Below are 16670 nucleotides of genomic sequence, written 5' to 3'. Positions count from 1 at the left end.
AAATTTGTGCACACAATTTGAGAGAAATAAGCTTTTTGTGCGTATGGAAAATTTCTGAAATCTTTTATTTCAGCTCATGAAACATGGGACCAACACTTTACATGTTGCGTTTATATTTTTGTTCAGTATAGTTAAAGGATTTCATCCTAACTAAACTCAACAACTGACTTCAACCTGACTTTAGATAGGAGGAGGATGAAGCATCTATTTTCATCACAGGGTATCGTATTAATAAATTCACCACCTCCTCCAAGTGAAGGAGGAGCGGTAATGTAGTGATGACGAATAGGCAGCCAGAAACCATAATCAAACATCCAGCATTGAGTAAGCTTGCACATGTGGTTTCAGTCTCATTGAAAGAAGCTCTCAAGGTAAGGCTTTGTCTAAGTATTTTGAGAGAAAATTTGATTTAGCTTCGTACCTACATTTGATTCACTTTCAGATGTTTGACTAGTCAGTTGTTTAGCTCAACTTGCTAGCTAGCGAAACGTTTCTGGATTGAACTGCCACGCACATGCGGCAGTTCAGCATCATCGGCATGTGTCGTGGTTGGACAGGGTCCAAACGTGGTTAGTAGCTAGTTAGATGAAACAATCTGGTACTTTCTGGTATTTACTCGAACTACCTGGAAAATGTTGATCATTTGTACGTTTTGAGAGTTCTCTAGCTGCAATTATTGTTAAATGTTGATGGTTACCGACAAAAGATAGCTTTGCTAGCTTTAGCTACTGTAACTAGCTAGCTAACTTTTGCCATGCCTACTAACGTTAACGTTAACGTTAGCAAAACAATACAGTTTACAGCAAATTATTTAGCTAGCTTCAGCTCAACGGACTGGAGTCTGTGTGGCTAAAGCATAAAACAAAACGGCTGGCTAAGTTATAATGGTCGATTTTTACGCATGCCAGCTTGTGCGAATCTGTCCACGTTTGTTGCTTGACTGCCTAGTATGGTACTTTGAGGACGTGGGCTAAATGTATTGGACTTCGGATTGGTGATGTGGACAAAAACAAGTATATTCGTTTCCCTAGTAACGTGGGTCTTGCTTATAGGCAGTCGATAGTTTCGATCCAGCCACATGCACTAACGTCTAGGCTTGATTGGCGGACTAAAATCCACTCCATGGCGAGTTTAGTCCGCTAAGGTTTGATGTGCATTCCCGGTAATGCACTCGTGTCCCCCGTGGACCGGTTCGTACATAAGGTGTCCTCCATTCAGACTGCAAAGGCCATCATTTTCCTCCTTAACTAAATATAATTGTGTGGAAAATATGCGTACTTAAATAAACACACATTTTTTCCCCACCACCGTTTTCGGACAATTTAGGGTGTTACACACCGCGTTGAGAAAATACGCAAACGGTGGTGGAGAATTGTTTCATTAAGAATGTATCCCGCTCATATTTTCCCCGTTTTTCTGTCCAGAACATATGGTCAGTGATATTTGACATTCAAGCAGGTAAAATTACTTCATGTGATCAAGCTGTGGCATCACAAGTCTGATGTATCATGCTGTAGTACACAATTCATTGGTAGCCTATATACACCTTGAAACTAATGCTAGCCCAAAAAATCGTGTAAATGTTCCTTACAAGCCAGAATGTTTAATAACATTACCTATACATTTACTCTACCTGTTGTCCTTGTGGAAAACCTGGTCTGAGAGCAGTTCGTATTATTCTGTACCAGGGTTTCCTTTATGAAAATGTGGCACTGGACATTTGACTGACAGCATTTTAATTGATCTGACATTGGAGAAATGTACCGGACCCATATGCATCAGTGAAGTTTCCTCAGAGGACGAAGGGGAGGACCATCCTCAGTGAATTTCATTAAAAAAATTGTGAAACATTTTAAAGTTAACTTTTTTTTAACTAAAACTATACAAAATACTAATGTCACCAAATAATTGATTAAAACACACTATTTTGCAATGGTCTACAGTAGTCTCAGCAGCAGTCTGTAGGGAAGCACCATGGTGTAGCCGGAGGACAGCTAGTTTCTGTCCTTTGGCATTTGCAGTGCGTGCTGCCTTTCCTTCCAACTGTAGGCAATGCACAAATTTATATTTTTAAGGCTAGGGGAAGCTAATGATCCTCTGACCAAATCATGCTTTTTTTAAATTAAATGCTGAAGGTCAAATGTCCAGTAACACATTTTCATAAAGGAAACCCTGGTACAGAATAATATGAACTTCTTGGGCTCCCAAGTGGCGCAGTGGTCTAAGGCACTGCATCTCAGTGCAAGATGCGTCACTACAGTCCCTGGTCCGATTCCAGGCTGTGTCACGTCCGGCTGTGATTGGGAGTCCCATAGGGCGGTGCACAATTGGCCCAGCGTCGTCCCGGTTTTGGCGGGGTAATTTGTTCTTAACTGACTTGCCTAGTTAAATAAATAAAATAAAAATCTGTATAGACAAAAGTAGGCTAATTAGGCTGAACTAAATTACTACCGCCCTCTAGCACTCACTTCTGTCATCATGAATAGCATTGAGAGACTAGTCAAGGATCATGTCACCCAAGATTCACTTCAGTTTGCATACTGCCCAAACAGGTTCACAGATGACGCAATCACCATCACACCGCATACTGCCCTATCCCATCTGGACAGAAAGAATACCTATGTAAGAATGCTGTTTATTGACTACAGCTCAGCATTCAACACCATTGTACTCTCCAAGCTCATCATCAAGCTGGAGACCCTGGGTCTCAACCCCGCCGTGTGCAACTGGGTCTTGGACTCTGACGGGCCGCCCCCAGAAAGGTTTACCTTGTCGAGAAAGAAATTGTCCAAACAGACTCTGGGACAGTTGTGGAACGATGAATCCCAAATTCATACAACCAGTAAGCCTAGGTCACATAAAAAATAGTTATTCTGATGCAACAGATCAGAACATTTAGCTTAAAATGTTGATAGCCTACTGCCTTAATAATGTTAAGAAATAGTTTATGTGCGAATATGCATTTGGCTGCCGGACAATGAAAGAAATAGAACATGAAGGAGGCTACTGGTTTCAGTTGCATATGAAAGTATGTGGACTTCCTAGAGCTGGCTAAACTGAGCAGTCGGGGGAGAGGGGCCTTGGTCAGGGACCTAGAACCCGAGTTCCTCTGTGGAGATGGGAGAACCTTTTAGAAGGACAACCATCTCTGCAGCACTCCACCAATCAGGCCTTTATGGTAGAGTGGCCAGACGGAAGACACTCCTTAGTAAAAGGCACATGACAGCCCGCTTGGAGTTTGCCAAAAGGCAACTAAAGGACTCTGACCTTGTGAAACAAGATTCTCTGGTCTGATGAAATCAAGATTGAACTCTTTGCCCTGAATGCCAAGCGTCACGTCTTGAGGAAACCTGGCACCATCCCTACTGTGAAGCATGGTGGTGGCAGCATCATGCTGTGGGGATGTTTTTCATCAGCAGGGACTGGGGAACTAGTCAGGATTGAGGGAAAGATGAACAGAGCAAAGTACAGAGATCCTTGATGAAAACCTGCTCCAGAGCGCTTAGGACCTCAGACTGGGGCGAAGGTTCACCTTCCAACAGGACAACGACCCTAAGCACACAGCCAAGACAATGCAGGAGTGGCTTCAGGACATGTCTCTGAATGTCCTTGAGTGGCCCAGCCAGAGCCCGGACTTGAACCTGATCGAACATATCTGAAGAGACCTGAAAATAGCTGTGCGGTGACGCTCCCAATCCAACCTGACAGAGCTTGAGAGGTTCTGCAGAGAAGAATGGGAGAAACTCCACAATACAGGTGTGCCAAGCTTGTAGCGTCATACCCCAAAATACTTGAGGCTGTAGTTGCTGCCAAAGGTGCTTCAACAAAGTACTGAGTAAAGAGTCTGCACTTTTGTAACTGTGATATTAACGTTTTGTGTTTTGAAGAAATTGTTGCCAATTTATAACACAGAACCCAAACCGGCTGTGCGCCATCGTGCATACATTTATTTTGTCCCCCTACACCATACACGATCACGACACGCAGGTTAAAATATCAAAACAAACTGAACCAATGACATTAATTTGGGGACAGGTTGAAAAGCATTAAACATTTATGGCAATTTAGCTAGTTAGCTTGCACTTACTAGCTAATTTGTCCTGGGATATAAACATTAGGTTATTTTATCTGAAATGCACAAGGTTCTCCGATAATTAATCCACACATAAAAACGGTCAACCGAATCATTTCTAGTCATCTTTCCTCCTTCCAGGCTTTTTCATCGTTTAACTTATATGGTGATCGGCATCTTAACTTTCATAGTATTACCACGACAACCGGCAATAGTTCATCTTTCAATCACCCACGTGGGTATAACCAATGAGGAGATGGCACGTGGGAACCTGCTTCAATAAACCAATGAGGAGATGGGAGAGGCAGGACTTGCAGCGTGATCTGCGTCAGAAATAGGAATGACTTCTATTTTAGCCCTTGGCAACGCAGATGCTCGTTGGCGCACGAGCAGTGTGGGTGCAATAATTGAATAAAATAGATTCCTACATTTATTTTGCAACGCTCGCGTCGTGTTGCTTTGTCATTATGGGGTATTGTGTGTAGAATATACCATTTTCATGGCAAGGTTGGTTCAATAGCTATTGATGAGGGTTTTATATTGGACTAACTTGACCTAGGTACTGAACCAAAAGTCGGGTAAACATTACTTTCCTCTGGATATTTTTCTAAACTTTCAAGCAGCTGAAGGACAAAGCGCAAGACAACAGGTAGAGCAAGTTTAAATGTAATTTTATTAAGCATTCTGGCCTAGTTTTAGGCTTTATATACCCATTTTAATTGTATATTACAGCCAGATTAATCAAATTATTGCATCACTTGCTACAAGCTGATGTTGACACAGGAGTGGAAAACCAATTCCCACATGGCATTCCTTGTGCTATGGCCCTACTGATATAGTCTTGTTGAATCAATGAGTAGTCTATGCTAGGAGTCATTCCTAGAACCCATATGCATGCACTAGCCTAATGTTGTACTGCCAGGAATTCTGAATACTTTTTAATTGAAGGCAGTGTATTTCACAGAGCATAAAGGCAGACCATCAGACCAGATGCTGTTGGAATCTAATAGGCATGTCTGGTGTCCCTCTGATTTCATATTAATGGAGATGAGAGAGGAACTAGTAAAGGACAAGAGGAAGCCTCTTCCTGAGAGGTTTTACAGACCCACAGAGAGAGGCATTACGAACACAAACTGAGGCATTAAACACAGAGTTTGTGTTCGTAACGCCTGAGGCATTAAACACACAGGCATTACAAACGGAGGTATTATAAATACACACAAACGGTGGTATTACAAACACAAATGGAGAAAGGCATTAAACACTCAGTTATTATAAATACACACACACACAGAGGCATTACAAACACACAAACGCAGCATGAGCATTATGTTTGCTTGATAAGGGTAGCCTTGTCTCATAGCTGTTAGTGCTGGAGTAGACCGCAACCATAGGAGTCCATGTGATGTCCTACAATAAATGAAGCTTCTCTGTTTGTTGCTCAAGAACAGAGCTAAACGGAGACCGACGTTCTGGAGCAGGTAAATGTTCCGCCCTGCTGTTTGGAGGCCTTGGTCGGCTGTGTAGAATGTCCTAACTTGACGACATGGTTGAGAAATGCAAAGCACATTTTCAGTGAAATCGAGCTTATCTAAACTGTGAGTGTTTTAGTCCAGACATTTAGGGAAAGTTCTAAGAGAACAAGTGTATTTTTCCTTGGATAAAAATAAACGAGGCTACATCCTGCAGGTGCATGTTCAGGCTATAGTGCACCATTACTGCTTTCTAATAACCATCTACCTACCTTGGTGCATGTTCAGGCTATAGTGCACCATTACTGCTTTATAATAACCATCTATCTACCTTGGTGCATGTTCAGGCTATAATGCACCATTACTGCATTCTAATAACCATCTATCTACCTTGGTGCATGTTCAGGCTATAGTGCACCATTACTGCATTCTAATAACCATCTACCTACCTTGGTGCATGTTCAGGCTATAGTGCACCATTACTGCATTCTAATAACCATCTACCTACCTTGGTGCATGTTCAGGCTATAGTGCACCATTACTGCATTCTAATAACCATCTATCTACCTTGGTGCATGTTCAGGCTATAGTGCACCATTACTGCATTCTAATAACCATCTACCTACCTTGGTGCATGTTCAGGCTATAGTGCACCATTACTGCATTCTAATAACCATCTACCTACCTTGGTGCATGTTCAGGCTATAGTGCACCATTACTGCATTCTAATAACAATCTATCTACCTTGAAATGCAAAGTGAGCGGGCTGTTCCACAGTCACTTTGATATTCTAGTCGGTAAACAAACCAAACACAGCCATGGGAAATCCTCCTGTAGTTACACCAGGTATTTGAACTAAGATTAAAATAAAAATTCACGCCTTGTTATTTCTTTGTTCCAGAGGTCGAGTAAAGAACAGCGACTTGAATCTCAGACGAGTTGAGCTGGGCCTCTCCTCTACGTCTAATAAAATGAGATTCACACACACACAGGGTCCAATTTGTTCTCAATCCTCCCCTGATTCTGAATATACCATTTTCATGGCATGGTTGGTTCAATAGCTATTGATGAGAGTTTTATATTGGACTAACTTGACCTTGGTACTGAACCAAAAGTCGGGTAAACGTTACTTTCCTCTGGATATTTTTCAAACATTTCAAGCAGCTGAAGGACAAAGAGAAAAGACAACAGGTAGAGCAAGTTTAAATGTAATTTTATTAAGCATTCTGGCCTAGGTTTAGGCTTTATATACCCATTTTAATTGTATATTACAGCCAGATTAACCTCTCTGGGCTAGGCGGGACGAATTCGTCCCACCTACGTAACAGCCAGTTGAATCCTGTGGCGCGATTTTCAAAACCTTTGAAATGCTATTACTTCAATTTCTCAAACATATGACTATTTTACAGATATTTAAAGACAAGACTCTCGTTAATCTAACCACACTGTCCGATTTCAAAAAGGCTTTACAACGAAAGCAAAACATTAGATTATGTCAGCAGAGTACCAAGCCAGAAATAATCAGACACCCATTTTTCAAGCTAGCATATAATGTCACAAAAACCCAGAAGACAGCTAAATGCAGCACTAACCTTTGATCTTCATCAGATGACAACCCTAGGACATTATGTTATACAATACATGCATGTTTTGTTCAATCAAGTTCATATTTATATCAAAAACCAGCTTTTTACATTAGCATGTGACGTTCAGAACTAGCATACCCCCCGCAAACTTCCGGCGAATTCACTAACAATTTATTAAATTACACACGATAAACGTTCACAAAAAGCATAACAATTATTTTAAGAATTATAGATACAGAACTCCTCTATGCACTCGATATGTCCGATTTTAAAATAGCTTTTTGGTGAAAGCACATTTTGCAATATTCTAAGTACATAGCCCAGGCATCACGGGCTAGCTATTTAGACACCCGGCAAGTTTAGCACTCACCGATATCAGGTTTACTATTATAAAAGTTTGATTACCTTTTGTTGTCTTCGTCAGAATGCACTCCCAGGACTGCTACTTCAATAACAAATGTTGGTTTGGTCCAAAATAATCCATCGTTATATCCGAATAGCGGCGTTTTGTTCGTGCGTCCCAGACACTATCTGAAATGGTAAATCAGGGTCGTGCGCATGGCGCAATTCGTGACAAAAAAAATTGAAATATTCCATTACCGTACTTCGAAGCATGTCAACCGCTGTTTAAAATCCATTTTTATGCCATTTTTCTCGTAAAAAAGCGATAATATTCCGACCGGGAATGTCCATTTAGCTAAACAGAGGAAAGTAAACAAAGCTTTCGGTCGACGCGGGCACGAGCCTGAGTCTCACAGTACTGTAACCAGCCACTACCCAAACGCGCTACTTTTTTTCAGCCAGAGCCTGCAAAGCCACGATTCAGCTTTTTACCGCCTTCTGAGACCCTATGGCAGCCGTAGGAAGTGTCACGGGACAGCTAAGATCCTCACTCTTCAATAAACAGAGACAAGAAGAACGACACCTTGTCAGACAGGCCACTTCCTGCATGAAACCTTCTCAGTTTTTTGCCTGCCAAATGAGTTCTGTTATACTCAGACACCATTCAAACAGTTTTAGAAACTTTAGGGTGTTTTCTATCCATATGTAATAAGTATATGCATATTCTAGTTACTGGGTAGGAGTGGTAACCAGATTAAATCGGGTACGTTTTTTATCCGGCGGTGTAAATACTGTCCCCTAGCCCTAACAGGTTAATCAAACTCTATTTTATCAATGTACCAATCGGGTTTCAGGAAGAAGCATAGCACAATTACAGCAGCCATGAAGGTTTTAAATGATATCACTGAAGCTCTTGACAAAAAACAGCATTGTCTCACTTTTTATTGATCTCTCTAAGGCTTTTGATACAGTTGATCATGTTATACTAAGGCAGAGATTGTCGAGTGTAGGTCTTTCAGTTCATGCAGTTGCATGGTTTGTTAACTATCTGTCTGATAGAACACAGTGCACTCAATTTGATGGGCTTAGGTCTGTTAAATTGTCTGTCTGTAGTGGTGTGCCCCAAGGCTCTGTACTTGGTCCTCTCTTATTCACTATTTATATAAATAATTTAGACAAAAATGTCCAAAATGCGCAACTTCATTTTTATGCTGATGATACTGTTATTTACTGTTGTGCCTCGTCTCTTACAAAAGCTTTCCAGAACTTGCAAACTGCTTTTTATACTGTTCAACATACCTTGTGTCAATTGAAGCTTATCCTCAATACTGACAACTAAACTAATGGTGTTTTCTAAAGCAAGAAATAGACCTCTGAACCTTTCACCTATTACTACCTGTCAGGGCAAGGAGATTGAGGTTGTAACCTCGTATAAATACCTTGGAATTTTGATTGATGATGGCCTCTTTTAAAAATTTTTTTTTTAATGCATATTCAACAACTTACAAGAAAATTGAAGCTGAAATTAGGATTTTATTTTAGGAATAAGGCTTGTTTTTCTTTTGAAGCCAGAAGGAGGCTAGTATCAGCTACATTTATGCCTTTACTAGACTATGGGGATATTTTATATATGAATGCTTCCGCTCAGTGTTTGAGATCAATTGACACCCTTTACCATGGCACTTTGAGATTTATTTTAAACTGCAAAACCCTTACGCACCACTGCACTTTGTATACCAGGGTTGGCTGGCCTTCTCTAGTCACTCGTAGGCTCAGTCACTGGTATACTTTTATTTACAAAGCCATTTTGGGTTTACTACCTTTTTTATTTGGTAATTTTTATTGTTCGGAAATGTGGTGGGTACTCTCTTCGTTCGCTGGACTTTATCCTGCTAACTGTTCCAAATGTCCGAACTGAATTTGGTAAAAGGGCTTTTATGTCCTCTGCACCATCGTCTTGGAACGCCTTACAAAATACTGTTAAACTGGAAGAACTTGTCCCGATTTGGTATTTTTAAATCACTGATGAATGATCTTGAGTCTGATTCCCTGACATGTCAATGTTTTTAATTTGCTGTTTTTGATTTTGTTATACTCTTGTGAATTCTATGGTTTTTACTAGATTACTTGTAGTTTTTCATGTTGTTTGTCTGTAATTTTTGTAATGACTTGGCGCTGCCTATCTTGGCCAGGACGCTGTTGAAAAAGAGATTTTAAATCTCAATGAGCCATTCCTGGTTAAATAAATAATCAAACTATTGCATCACTTGCTACAAGCTGATGTTGACACAGGAGTGGAAAACCAATCCCACATGGCATTCCTTGTGCTATGGCCCTACTGATATAGTCTTGTCGAATCAATGAGTAGTCTATGCTAGGAGTCATTCCTAGAACCCATATGCATGCACTAGCCTAATGTTGTACTGCCAGGAATTCTGAATACTTTTTAATTGAAGGCAGTGTATTTCACAGAGCATAAAGGCAGACCATCAGACCAGATGCTGTTGGAATCTAATAGGCATGTCTGGTGTCCCTCTGATTTCATATTAATGGAGATGAGAGAGGAACTAGTAAAGGACAAGAGGAAGCCTCTTCCTGAGAGGTTTTACAGACCCACAGAGAGGGGCATTACGAACACAAACTGAGGCATTAAACACAGAGTTTGTGTTCGTAACGCCTGAGGCATTAAACACACAGGCATTACAAACGGAGGTATTATAAATACACACAAATGGTGGTATTACAAACACAAATGGAGAAAGGCATTAAACACTCAGTTATTATAAATACACACACACACAGAGGCATTACAAACACACAAACGCAGCATGAGCATTATGTTTGCTTGATAAGGGTAGCCTTGTCTCATAGCTGTTAGTGCTGGAGTAGACCGCAACCATAGGAGTCCATGTGATGTCCTACAATAAATGAAGCTTCTCTGTTTGTTGCTCAAGAACAGAGCTAAACGGAGACCGACGTTCTGGAGCAGGTAAATGTTCCGCCCTGCTGTTTGGAGGCCTTGCTCGGCTGTGTAGAATGTCCTAACTTGACGACATGGTTGAGAAATGCAAAGCACATTTTCAGTGAAATCGAGCTTATCTAAACTGTGAGTGTTTTAGTCCAGACATTTAGGGAAAGTTCTAAGAGAACAAGTGTATTTTTCCTTGGATAAAAATAAACGAGGCTACATCCTGCAGGTGCATGTTCAGGCTATAGTGCACCATTACTGCATTCTAATAACCATCTATCTACCTTGGTGCATGTTCAGGCTATAGTGCACCATTACTGCATTATAATAACCATCTACCTACCTTGGTGCATGTTCAGGCTATAGTGCACCATTACTGCATTCTAATAACCATCTACCTACCTTGGTGCATGTTCAGGCTATAGTGCACCATTACTGCATTATAATAACCATCTACCTACCTTGGTGCATGTTCAGGCTATAGTGCACCATTACTGCATTCTAATAACCATCTATCTACCTTGGTGCATGTTCAGGCTATAGTGCACCATTACTGCATTCTAATAACCATCTATCTACCTTGAAATGCAAAGTGAGCGGGCTGTTCCACAGTCACTTTGATATTCTAGTCGGTAAACAAACCAAACACAGCCATGGGAAATCCTCCCATAGTAACAACAGGGATTTGAACTAAGATGAAAATAAAAATTCATGCCTTGTTCTTTCTTTGTTCCAGAGGTCGAGTAAAGAACAGCGACTTGAATCTCAGACGAATTGAGCTGGGCCTCTCTACGTCATTTTATTTACACTTCAGAGAGCGGAGAAGAAGAGATTAAAGTCAGTGAGGTGAGTGTTCCAATAACAAAAGCCTTGTTCTGCATTCTTAGGCACCCACTACTTTGTTCCACTAGCCAGGCACAATGCCTGTTAGTGGGAAAACAGCCTGTCACTGGACCTTGCTGTAGCGTTACCAGCACTACTCCACTGTATCTGCTGGTTCTAAGATCTAAAGAAAAGACAGATGCCAAAGCTGGTCTGGTCTTTTTATATTCAGAACCACATTCCTATAAAGCTTAGAGGATCTAATGTTAAATACTGTTGAAGTTAATATGGCTACAGGTTCATCTGCCTCACCTAAAGCCCATTCTGGTGGGAAGCTGCTATAGACCACCAGGTGCTAACAATCACTATCTGGATAACATGTGACATGCTTGATAACGTATGTGATATCAACAGAGGTATATTTTCTGGGTGATTTAAATATTGACTGGCTTTCATCAGACTGCTCACTCAAGCGCTTCAAACTAACTAGAGCCTGCATCCTGGCTCAGGTTCAGTCAACCTACTGTACCAGGGTAGTTACAAACAGCACAGGAATGAAATCATCAACATGTATTCAACACATCTTTACTAATGCTGCAGAAATTAACTTGGTATTGTAGCCATATCTAGGAAAACCAAAGTTCCAAAGGCTGGGCGTAATATAGTGCATAAGAGGTCATACAATATGTTTTGAGGTGATTCCCATGTTGATCTAAAGAATATTTGTTAGTATGTAATGAGTGTGTAATGAGAAGCAACCAGATGCTGCACTTGACACATTTTATGAAATTGCTTATCCCGAGTTACTAATAAGCACGCACCCATTAAGAAAATGACTGTAAAACTGTTCAATCCCTACGGATTCATGAGAATTGAAAAATATTGTTGAGGGATGAGGCAAAAGGTATGACTAAACTGAATAAAAATAAGAAATTACACTGAAACAAAGAAATTATATTAAAAAGCTTTGGCCCACCTTAAATGAAATTTTGGGCAAAAAGGCAAACTCCGGTCCATCATTGATTGAATCAGATGGCTCGTTCATCACAAAACCCACTGATATTGCCAAATACTTAATTTTTTTAATTGGCAAGATTAGCAAACTTGGGCATGGCATGCCAGCAACAAACGCTGACGCTACACATCCAAGTATATCTGACTAAATTATGAAGGACAATCAAGCCACCGGGGTCTGCCAACTTGGATGGAAAGTTACTGAGGATAATAGCGAACGATATTGCCACTCCTATTTGCCACATCTTCAGTTTTAAGCCTACTAGAAGGTGTGTGCCTCAGGCCTGGAGGGAAGCAAACCTTATTCCCCTAAGAATAGTAAAGCCCCTTTACTGGCTGCAATAGCTGACCAAACAACCTGTTACCAACCCTCAGTAAACTTTAGGAAAAAATTGTTTGACCTGATACAATGCTATTTTATAGTAAACACATTGACCACAGACTTTCAGCACATTTATAGGGAAGGACATTCAACAAGCACAGCACTTACAGAATTGACTGATTTGACTGAGAGAAATTGATGAAAAAATATATTAATAATATTGGTGGGGGGGGGGGCTGTTTTGTTGGACTCCAGTGTGGCATTTGACATTATTGATCATAGTCTGCTGGGAAAACTTGTGTTATGGCTTTATATTGTGGATAAAGAGTTACCTGTCTAATAGAACACAGAGGGTGTTCTTTAATGGAAGCCTATCCAACATTATCCAGGTAGAATCAGGAATTCCCCAGGGCAGCTGTATAGGCCACTTATAATTTTCAATCTTTACTAACAACATGCCACTGGCCTTGAGTAAAGCCAGTGTGTCTATGTATGTGGATGACTCAACACTATACACGTCAGCTACTACAGCGAGTGAAATTACTGCAACACTTACAGTGAGGGGGAAAAAGTATTTGATCCCCTGCTGATTTTGTACGTTTGATCATTTCTTTGTCAGTGGGCAATCTATAATTTTAATGCTAGGTTAATTTGAACAGTGAGAGACAGAATAACAACAATACAATCCAGAAAAACGCATGTCAAAAATGTTATACATTTATTTGCATTTTAATGAGGGAAATAAGTATTTGACCCCCTCTCAATCAGAAAGATTTCTGGCTCCCAGGTGTATTTTATACAGGTAACGAGCTGAGATTAGGAGCACACTCTTAAAGGGAGTGCTCCTAATCTCAGCTTGTTACCTGTATAAAAGACACCTGTCCACAGAAGCAATCAATCAATCAGATTCCAAACTCTCCACCATGGCCAAGACCAAAGAGCTCTCCAAGGATGTCAGGGACAAGATTGTAGACCTACACAAGGCTGGAATGGGCTACAAGACCATCGCCAAGCAGCTTGGTGAGAAGGTGACAACAGTGGGTGCGATTATTCGCAAATGGAAGAAACACAAAAGAACTGTCAGTCTCCCTCGGCCTGGGGCTCCATGCAAGATCTCACCTCGTGCAGTTGCAATGATCATGAGAAAGGTGAGGAATCAGCCCTGAACTACATGGGAGGATCTTGTCAATGATCTCAAGGCAGCTGGGACCATAGTCACCAAGAAAACAATTGGTAACACACTACGCCGTGAAGGACTGAAATCCTGCAGCGCCCGCAAGGTCCCCCTGCTCAAGAAAGCACATATACATGCCTGTCTGAAGTTTGCCAATGAATATCTGAATGATTCAGAGGACAACTGGGTGAAAGTGTTGTGGTCAGATGAGACCAAAATGGAGCTCTTTGGCGTCAACTCAACTCACCGTGTTTGGAGGAGGAATGCTGCCTATGACCCCAAGAACACCATCCCCACCGTCAAACATGGAGGTGGAAACATTATGCTTTGGGGTTGTTTTTCTGCTAAGGGGACAGGACAACTTCACCGCATCAAAGGGACGATGGACGGGGCCATGTACCGTCAAATCTTGGGTGAGAACCTCCTTCCCTCAGCCAGGGCATTGAAAATGGGTCGTGGATGGGCATTCCATTATGACAATGACCCAAAACACACGGCCAAGGCAACAAAGGAGTGGCTCAAGAAGAAGCACATTAAGGTCCTGGAGTGGCCTAGCCAGTCTCCAGACCTTAATCCCATAGAAAATCTGTGGAGGGAGCTGAAGGTTCGAGTTTCCAAACGTCAGCCTCAACCTTAACTTGGAGAAGATCTGCAAAGAGGAGTGGGACAAAATCCCTCCTGAGATGTGTGCAAACCTGGTGGCCAACTACAAGAAACGTCTGACCTCTGTGATTGCCAACAAGGGTTTTGCCACCAAGTCATGTTTTGCAGAGGGGTCAAATACTTATTTCCCTCATTAAAATGCAAATCAATTTATAACATTTTTTGTTGCTATTCTGTCTCACTGTTCAAATAAACCTAACATTAAAATTAGACTGATCATTTCTTTGTCAGTGGGCAAACATACAAAATCAGCAGGGGATCAAATACTTTTTTCCCTTACTATAACAAAGAGCTGCAGTTAGTTTCGGAATGGGTGGCAAGGAATACATTTGTCCTAAATTATTTCTAAAACTAAAAGCATTGTATTTGGGACAATTCACTAAACCCTATACCTCAACTAAATCCTTGTAATAAATAATGTGGAAATTGAGCAAGTTGAGGTGACTAAACTACTTGGAATAACCCTGGATTGTAAACTGTCATGGTCAAAACATATTGATACAACGGTAGCTAAGATGGGGACAAGTCTGTCTATAATAAAGCGTTACTCTGCCTTCTTAACAACACTATCAACAAGCCAGGTCCTACAGGCCCTAGTTTTGTCACACCTGGACTACTGTTCAGTCATGTGGTCAGGTGCCACAAAGAGGGACTGAGGAAAATTGCAGTTGCCTCAGAAAAGGGCAGCACACTAATAATATGCATGTCAATCTCTCCAGGCTCAAAGTGGAGGAGAGATTGACTTCATCACTAGTTGTATTTGTGAGAGGTATTGACATGTTGAATGCACAGAGTTGGTCTGTTTTTAAACTATTGGCACATTGCTCAGACACGCATGCATGACAGGCCACCAGAAGTCTCTTCAGTCCCCAAGTCCAGAACAGACTACGGGAGGAGCACAGTACTACGTAGTCATGACTACATGGAACTCTATTCCACATCAAGTAGCTCATACAAGCAGAAAAATTCGATTAAAAATGCACCGTACAGCAGGGACTGTGACGCAACACAAACAGGCACAGACAGATGCATACAAACGCACTATACATACACGTACACATGGATTTTGTTGTAGTAGAGGCCTGAGGTCACACGCTTATTAATCTGTTGTGAATGTATTGTAATATCTTAAATTCTATAACTGCCTTACTTTTCCTGGGTCCAGCAAAATTAGCTGCTACCTTGGCTAATGGAGATCCATAATAAATACAAATACCGTAATTTCCGGACTATTAAGCGCACCTGAATATAAGCCTGAATAAAAAACCTGAATATTATTTTGAACATAAATAAGCTGCACATGTCTATAAGCCACAGGTGCCTAACGGTACATTGAAACAAATGAACTTTACACAGGCTTTAACGAAACACGGCTTGTAACAAAAATAAATAGGCTTTAACGAAACACGGCTTGTAACAAAAATAAATAGGCTTTAACGAAACACGGCTTGTAACAAAAAATACAAAATTAGCAGTAAGCTTTAGTTGTCTTTTTTCACTGAGTCAATTCCTCACGCTGCTGTTTCCAACGTCTTATCATCGACTCATTAAGACCAAGCTCCCGTGCAGCAGCTCTATTTCCTTTTCCAACAGCCAGATCAATTGCCTTCAACTTGAAAGCTGCATCATATGCATTTCTCCGTGTCTTTGCCATGATGAGGGTGACAAAATGACTACCGTAATCAGAATGATGGGAAGTTTGAGAGCGCTCGATTTAATTTAAACAGTAAACAAAAAAGTTGTTTGACCTTAACCCGTTCGGCAATTTCATTGGACTAATGAAAGCTTCATGCCGGAAAAAAAGTGAGCACGTCACAGAATGTGTTTTTTGTAGAAAAAGTAATTGAAAGCGGGAAAAATCCATAGTTCAAGTGAAGGTCAAGCAAATCATAGAGAAAGCAAACTATTGCAGTCATCTCTGATGGGTGGTCAAATGTTTGTGGGCAAGGAATAATTAACTACATCTCCATGACCTTGGACCACAGAAGGTATTTGCACTGGTGACGGACAATGCTGCGAACAATGCTGAGAACATGAAGGCTGCTTGGTCTAAAGTGGAATAGTCTGCATTGAATCTGCTCCTCAAGGACATCATGGCACTGAAAACAATGGATACACTCAACAAGAGAGCCATAGCAGCAATCTACCTCACCAAGCAAAGTGAAAAGAATAAGAACACCACATTGAAGCTGCCCAGCAACACCCATTGGGGTGGTGTTGTCATCATGTTTGACA

General features: G+C 41.0%; 1 protein-coding gene across 1 annotated transcript in view; it reads left to right on the top strand.

Moving 5' to 3' along the window:
* Positions 1–259: 259 nt before the first annotated feature.
* The window catches only part of si:dkeyp-120h9.1 (Y+L amino acid transporter 2-like), a 37439-nt gene continuing 21028 nt past the window's right edge, over positions 260–16670 (top strand). The window contains exons 1-2 of the mRNA XM_014143004.3: positions 260–371; positions 11177–11286. The gene's annotated coding sequence lies outside the window, so the exon portion shown is untranslated. The remainder of the gene's footprint in view (positions 372–11176; positions 11287–16670) is intronic.

Source organism: Salmo salar, chromosome 14 (genome assembly GCF_965601325.2).
Source record: "Salmo salar chromosome 14, fSalSal1, whole genome shotgun sequence".
In the NCBI taxonomy this organism is placed as follows: Eukaryota; Metazoa; Chordata; class Actinopteri; order Salmoniformes; family Salmonidae; genus Salmo; species Salmo salar.
The sequence above is the reverse complement of the archived record's forward strand: the minus strand, read 5'-3'. Positions and strand labels throughout refer to the sequence as shown.